The sequence below is a fragment of the Dipodomys spectabilis genome, unplaced genomic scaffold, assembly GCF_019054845.1.
Source record: "Dipodomys spectabilis isolate Male_0828 unplaced genomic scaffold, ASM1905484v1 ptg000547l, whole genome shotgun sequence".
Classification (NCBI taxonomy): Eukaryota; Metazoa; Chordata; class Mammalia; order Rodentia; family Heteromyidae; genus Dipodomys; species Dipodomys spectabilis.
Genome location: NW_024871224.1, coordinates 3,317,598 through 3,324,160, shown reverse-complemented (window position 1 = coordinate 3,324,160; position 6,563 = coordinate 3,317,598). Strand labels below are relative to the sequence as shown.

Below are 6,563 nucleotides of genomic sequence, written 5' to 3'. Positions count from 1 at the left end.
TAAGAAATAAGAAGCTTATTTGAAAGAAAACTGCAAAGTGCACATCAGGCAAAGGCAAGCAGTCAGAGCCTACCACCAATAGAGCAACAACATATACCTCAGAAAAAGGAAACAAGTTCAGACCATGCTCATCCTTATCCCTGATTTCAATAATACATATACACCCCCTACACACACACACATGCGCGCGCACACACACACACACACACACACACACACACACACACACAAAATGAATGTATGCAACAGCTCAACCTACTCACATCCACTCAACATGAATCAAAGATCTTCCTGTAATATTTGAAACTTTAAGTTTCAAGTCTTGTACATAATTGATAATAGATGCATAAGTAATATTTTCTGAATAGCACTCTGCTATGAAAGTGAGAGTTCATGATGATTATAACTACTTAAAACATCTCTGAATCTCAAAAAAATTAAACAACAAACAATCCGAATTTTGGGAGTGCATTTCTACCAGCTATTCTGCAAAGACTTAATAAGAAGATACTTATGAGACACAAAAATTAAATACTAAATTCAATTGATACCTGAGTAAGTGAAGAGAAAGATGAGAGACACTGATCAGAGAGACCTATGCTGCCTCCAGTTCTCAGCCAGCTGTACACTGTGGCATCTTTGCTGCTGCTGGACCTTAGTTGTCTTCTCCAGTGCAGTGGCCACACTGGGGTTGGATTGGGCGTGATAGGGAGATGAATGTAGGCCACATGGGAGGCCACACTGAGTTGGGGCTTGGGGAGGTGGGGAGGGGAGAGGAGTCCCTGGCAGAAGCTGGTGAAGTGAGGAAAGAGGCAGGGAATCAGAGGCTCAGGAAGCAGCATGCCCAAAGGCTGCCTGGTTCTGGAGAGTGTCTGTGAGGTGGGGTTGTTGGGGCAGATTCCATGGGGCCTGGTGGCCTGGTAAGAAGAGAAAGGAATCTCAAGTACTGCAAAGGCAGACAATGAAAATTAAGATCACAGTGGCTGAACAATTTCAACAACAAAGGTGGGGACATGGAGGTAAACTCTGGGGATGGGGAGGACGGCAGCACTGGGACAGTGGTGTTCAATCCTTTCTGGACATACCTGGAAGTGTGTGAGCACTGGCTTTACCACAGGTTTGACCTCACTCGACTTGAACGGGCACCCGGAATGGTCACTTCAGCCTCAGCCTGCCCCATAGAGCCAGACTGGAATAAAAGCTGAAGACCAGGCAGTGGCTGGGAGGCTATGCCCAGCAGGGTGGAGGAAGCATGGCTAGTGGGTGCAGCTCCAGACCAGCCAGGCCCAGGGCCACCGTGGATGTTCGGACTGTAGATTTGGAACAGGCACTGTGCCCCAGACCAGTGGGGCTTCCAGCGACTTGCGTGGTGGCCACGACGTGCATGTTGGGAACTTCATAAGCATGGCCCAGGCATCTCCACGGAAAGGTGCATTCACTCCTGTGCCTCTCCTGTCTTCTGTACTCTCGCTGTTCTCCTGCTTCCTGCTGAAGTACCAGGCAATAGACCCACCCAAAGGCCAGGAGGGAGCAGTTGCCAATGTAAATGCAGAAGGGTCGTTTATTACAGCTCGAGCTGGACTCACAAACCTTCCCTGACACAGCAGGTAAGAAATTGTGAGTCCCAATCTCTTGTTCAGCAGGGTTTTGTATTGTGTATGAAGCAGGTGGAAGGATCATTACAACACTGATTTTGTGATAGGTCAGTGGTTCGGAGTGAATCTAGTCTTAAGTTTATTGGTTGGGGTATGATCATTTCCAGTAAGGACAGGGACTTTCTAGCTTAGCAGTTACAGGATAGGTTGAATGATACATAGCAAGCATATTATAAGTTGGGGTAGGTGGGACCAATCACAGGAATGCTGAGGGCGCTATTCCTGGATTATTTCCTGGCCTAAATTACTTCCTGATAGAGTTCGGAGATAATCGGTCAGGGCAGTCTGAGATTCCTGGACAGATCAGGGCTGTCTGATTTCTTAGTTATTTTTACTGTTACATTTTCTTAGAACATGAACTGACACTCTTTTTCCAGTAGCAGATAACAGATGTTTTCCTTAGAGTTTCTGAAATCACAGCCAACTTATTTGTCCTCTCACTGACACTTCCAACTACAGGAGTCAACTTCTCCACGCCAATGACAGGCCATCTCGGAGATATTCACAGGGCTATGTTTCCTCTCTCCATTTCAGGCCTTTCTACTGAAAGAACATCCTTACTAAAAACTTTTTAGTTCTTTATAGTGAGGAAGAAAAGCAAGGCCTAGTTGCAGCCATCGAACCAAGAATTGAGGGCCATGGCTGGAGCAAAACACCCTGAGAAAAGATGGATTCATTTTTGTCAAAGACACAAGGCTCTATGGGAACTCTCATTCTAACTGATTTTCTTCCTAGTAATATATTCACAGAATATGTAGACTATGTAATAATGAAAAATGACATATGCATAACATATGTGAATATGGAAGGAAGTAAGAAAAACTGCAATGGCCAGAAGTAACTGGTTCTTTGAAAGAGAGCTGGTAGGTACTCTGTTTGGCCTCTAAGCCTTTTAGCACAGTATTTTGTATTGCATTCAAACATATGAAGTTCTTAAAAAGTAAAATCAGGACAAATAGTTAAAAATAAGTTAATTTTCCTAATAAAGTATCACAAACTGCATCTTTAAATTCAGAGGTACTTAACATGAAATTTTTCTCACGTTAAATTGCCTTTTGTTCTACCGAAGAGTTGATATTCGAAAATTCCCAAAGAGAATTATTTTTTTTCTTCCTTTATAAGGAACCATAGTGAAGTCCACTTGTTTCTGCTGTGAGCTGTTTCTTCCACTTACTGCCCAGTTGCTGTCAATACTCATCCCCATAGGAGACAAGCAGCTCACATCCTGCCTTGATGACATGACAGGTTTGGTAGAAGATCTACCTGTGGTACTGAAAGGCCCTCAGATTCTGTTTCTCAGCATACCTGCCACAGTTCATATACCTAAAGTTGAAGCAGGCACAGGAAGGAAACATAAGAGCGTAAGTTTCTGCTCCCTTTGGATCTACTCCTAATACTCATCCACTCTAGAACTCTAAGTGCACTGTTTTCAAAGCCCAGTTCCAGACTTCTCTCAATCCTGATTTGTCACAAATAGATTGATATCCAGATTCTCTAAATTGAGTTAAAGTTTATGCCATAGACTTGGGTGGGGCATGCACTCGGTTTCTAGATTAGCACACATCATTTGACATTTAGCCCAAGTAATTTTCCTTAGATTGGACTCACTCATGCACCTGTCTCCACTATGTTCCCATACAAATTCAGAGAACCCATTGTCTTATAAAGAGAATAAAGGGAAATTTGTTTATTCATGATGTCGGTTCATGATAAGACAATGGTTCCCCATGGCACAGGGCTGCAGCACATATCATAGACCCACTGCTTTCTGAAACTCACCACTGCTCCAACTCTGCTTCAACGTGTTTGTGTGTACCTTAATAGACTAAAATTCTTTCTTGTAGATTGTTAGGGCACTATGTACTTTGCAAAAACTAGGAAGAAAAATTATAGTTAAATACTCCTACAATGAAATTGTTATTTCTGTCTCCACATGTGTTTCACAATTACTCAGGGAATATGATTTATTCAACTACTGAGGGTAATTCTTTGACTCGGATACAGTATGTGCTTTATAGATGCAGGATCTATGAATGAAGTTAGGTCCTTTGGTTTTTATTCTGATGTGTTAATTTTGTCTCTCATGGAAATTTTTATTTTGATACAGTACACATATATATGCATACATACTTACATACATAGCAGAGCTATGATTGAACGCAGTAACTAAACTTACCTCTTGCAATACAAGCACTCTACCACTTGAAGCATGAGCCCTTTTTGTGTTGTTTATTGTTGAGGTATTTTTTGTCTGTCAAGGGGCTTAAACTCTGTGCCTGAATGTTGTCCTTCAGCTGTTCAACTCAAGGCAAGCGCTCTACCACTTGAGCCACAGCGCCACTTTTGATTTTCTGGTGGTTTATTGGAGATAAGAGTTTCACAGCCTTTCTTCCATGGGCTGGATTTGAACCATGATACTCATATCTGAGCTTTCTGAGTAGCTACTTACAGGTTTGAGCCACCAGTGCATAGTTTATTTTTGAGGTGTTTTTTCCCCTGCTGTCCTGGGTTGCCATTCTGCTTGTGCTTGCATGGATTGCTGGAGATACTTCACTTTATACAGCCATTGTACTTCCAAATGTGCACCAACGTGCTCAGCCATTGGTAGTAATGGGGATCTTATAAAATTTTATGCTAGGACTGGCATCAGACTGAGATCACATCATCTCTATCTCAAAAGTCCAAATTAAAGGTTGAGCTATGGAACCCAGCTATACTATTTATATTTTTATTACTTTTCCCTCAAATATTCATAATTTTGAAAGCACCAAGTACAGCAAAAGAAAAATGGAGATATGGGAATCCATTGAGAAAGGTGTGATAATCAGGGTGCAAGTCTTCTGAGGAGAATATCCTCTTAGGAACCATGAAAATGACTGCTGGACTCACTCCAGTTGGCCTGGGATTTATTTTTTGCATCTACACATAGAAGTTTCTCCTTTTTGTGATCTGAGTTTCAGAAAGACAAGCTAAAGGCTTTTGAGTAATAATCGGCAAAATCACATTACTTGATTCCAGTGATGCTCTTTGAGCCTGCATGGATTCAGCAGTTGTGAACATATAAGATGCCGTCTACACATCTGAGAGGATTTGTCATAGTCCTAACAGAGGCTCCTTAAGCGTGGATGCACTTTGCCTCTAACACACTCTGTTTATATGCACTATACTTTGATCCTAAATCACCATGTCCATGTTTATGCAGATTCCACAAACACATACAACTATTTTGTCCATGTCCTAGCAATGTTTCATTGGAAGCACAGGGGGACACATGGAGTTAGAGAAAGGGTGGAAAGGGAAGGCATTTCTTACCATCCAGGAGTACCTATTGTCTGCATCTTCATCTTCTATGATCAAGCCCCCATAGGGGCTAAAGTGCAAACCCAATGGCAGATCAGATTCCTCATTCCATACTCTAAGCCTAGCCTGAGGAATACTGTACTGACGAATTCTCAGCCCAGTGGGCAGACTGAGGACTGAATGTTCATAATGCCCCTTGTCCAAAACATTGTCTCTTACAAATATAGGTGGTCCATGAACAGTGTAGCTGGTGATGAAGAAGTGCTGACATTGCTCACAATCTGAAGCAAGAGCAGCAAAAATTAGTCAAGAAATATGTACATTCCCAGATTTAACAATCATGAGAAAGAGCACAGAATGCATATCATTGTCGCTTAGTTCTTCATGTGAAGTTACTAGAGTAAACCAGTAATTGGGGGCAAAATGACCTGATGAATTATTATAAAAGCACATTTGCCTTCTGTTTGACCAAGCACAGAGGGTTACTTACACAGGTAATCATCATCGTGGGGTTTACGGATATCTTCATAAACATAACTCTTTCTTTCCTGTAGGCTGTACATGCTCATTTTTACCTCCTTTTTCCTACGTCCAAGTTGAAAAACAATGGTTAGTTAAGTTGGGGATCAACAATGTTTGTCCCTATTTCTTCAGAAAAGTAAAATCTCTTACTATCAAATTATCATCTATTCTTCTCACATACTCCGGTACCCCATTAACCTTTGACTCAGAGATACAAAGACTTCATTATAACACTAACTACAAGTTTCTAATTCAATTTTAGGTTTTGGCCATTCCCATTTTCAGGTTTAATTTCTACTTCATTAAATTTCTTATAAAGTGGTCATTGATGAATTTATTCATTCAGAATATGTGTTGAGTGTATGTTAAGTATTGAGCAAAGATGTGGACATACAGGATTGAAAATGTGTGGTCACAGATATATCAGATACTTTGCGTTTATCTGTTATTTTACCTTTTACTTATCGTTTTCAGACAACATGCAGGTTGTACACATTTTTCTTGCCAGTCCTGGGGCTTGAACTCATGGCTTGGCCACTGTCCCTGTGCTTCTTTTGCTCAAGGCTAGCACTCAATAACTTGAGCCACATTGCCACCTCTGACCTTTTCTGTACATGTGGTTCTAAGGAATAGAACCAAGGGCTTCATTCATACAAGACACATACTCTACAACTAAGCCACATTCCCAGAGCAGTCTGTGCATCTTTATCCATGTTCTTCAGATTAACATTCAGAAGTTCAGGGAGATTGTAAAATGTGTCATGGCCTAAGTGCCTCCAGGTGGATAATAACCCAAGTGTGTAACTTCATTGTCAAATTCTTATGTGCTGCTCATTGGAAACCTAATTATTAGTTCCACAGCTTAGTTCAGCCAGTGTTTGAACTTTCCAAACTCCACCTCACATAATCAGATTACCCTCATAAAACTTGGCTGGAAAAAGATATGACAGAGCAGTGAGAATAGGAAGAAATTATTGGCAGAAATCTATATGGACAATTAAGTATATTCAAATTGCAACTAGTTATAACAGATGACTTTGAAATTAGTTTGACTTTTTTCTATGTAATTTTGCCTGAAAAAGTATG

At 41.1% G+C, this 6,563-nt stretch overlaps 1 pseudogene; it reads right to left on the bottom strand.

The window, feature by feature from the left end:
- Positions 1-1,227: 1,227 nt before the first annotated feature.
- LOC122099920 lies at positions 1,228-5,518 on the bottom strand (annotated as a pseudogene).
- Positions 5,519-6,563: the final 1,045 nt, after the last annotated feature.